Below are 1,212 nucleotides of genomic sequence, written 5' to 3' on the forward strand. Positions count from 1 at the left end.
ATTACACACAAAGGTAGTTGTTAACTTTTAAGTGTTAATCAGTTACGGTTTGATTCTTAAAGACTGTGTTGTTGCAAGGAATACCATGTTATGATCCTTTATAGGATTTGGTATTTGATCCTCACTTAAAGTGTTGTGTAATAGTTCTAGTTCCTTTTGATCCAACCTATGGATCAAATTATGTCTACCCAAAACAAGTGTTTTAGCAAAGGTCACATTGAGGTTTATAGCGCTTGACTTGATGAGCTATCTCAGTTTCAGCAAGTCAAGTGAAACTTCAGTTACTATGACAATTTTTATTTGAAAGCGCAAAAATTTCCTAGATTTTCTATGCATGAATGCAATGCACACTTTGGTGTTATCTCATTTTGTAGCCTCTAAACCTGGGATATTACACAAATCCTACCTAAATAGCGCCGGATTGGATGAAAGTTTCGACTATAGAGCGCCGAAGTTCCAGCTGTCTCCCCGGTACACTCCCGGTGATCGGTGTTTTTCAGAAATAAACGTTACAGTTCGGTGAATTTGACAAATTTTGCCAACATTTGGCTTATTTTTATAAATAAACGTTACAGTTCAACAAAACAAGCAAATAATTTGACAAGTTTTCAAACAAATCAAATGGAAACTAGTTGGTGTTGTCTCGAAGCGTCCATATGTGCTCCACCAGATCATCCTGCAGGTGTTGATGCATTCTGGAGTCTCGGATCTCCTGAAGCATAGCGATGAACGCAACCCACGATGCCGGCACCTGGTGATTAGGCTGTGCAAGAGGACCCTCTCTGTCATATGGTGCAGCTTGTTCGCTCAGAGGAACTAGATACTTTCGCTCATTCTTGATAATCATGTTGTGTAAGCACACACAACAGTTCATCACCTCCCACATCGGATCTTTGGACCAAGTCAAAGAGGGGAACCGGACTACAACAAATCTCTGCTGGAGGACACCAAATGCACGCTCGACGTCCTTTCGGCAACCTTCTTGTTCCTTGATAAACTCTAGCACCTTCGGGAGGACGGGGCTTGAGACAGTCTTCACAAATGTTGCCCACTTTGGATAGATACCGTCTGCAAGATAGTATCCCTTGTTGTACTGCCGACCATTGATCACTGATACGTCCAAAACGTATCTACTTTCCCGAACACTTTTGCTATTGTTTTGCCTCTAATTTGTGTATTTTGGATACAACTAACACGGACTAACGCTGTTTT

This window comes from Lolium rigidum, chromosome 1 (genome assembly GCF_022539505.1).
Source record: "Lolium rigidum isolate FL_2022 chromosome 1, APGP_CSIRO_Lrig_0.1, whole genome shotgun sequence".
Classification (NCBI taxonomy): Eukaryota; Viridiplantae; Streptophyta; class Magnoliopsida; order Poales; family Poaceae; genus Lolium; species Lolium rigidum.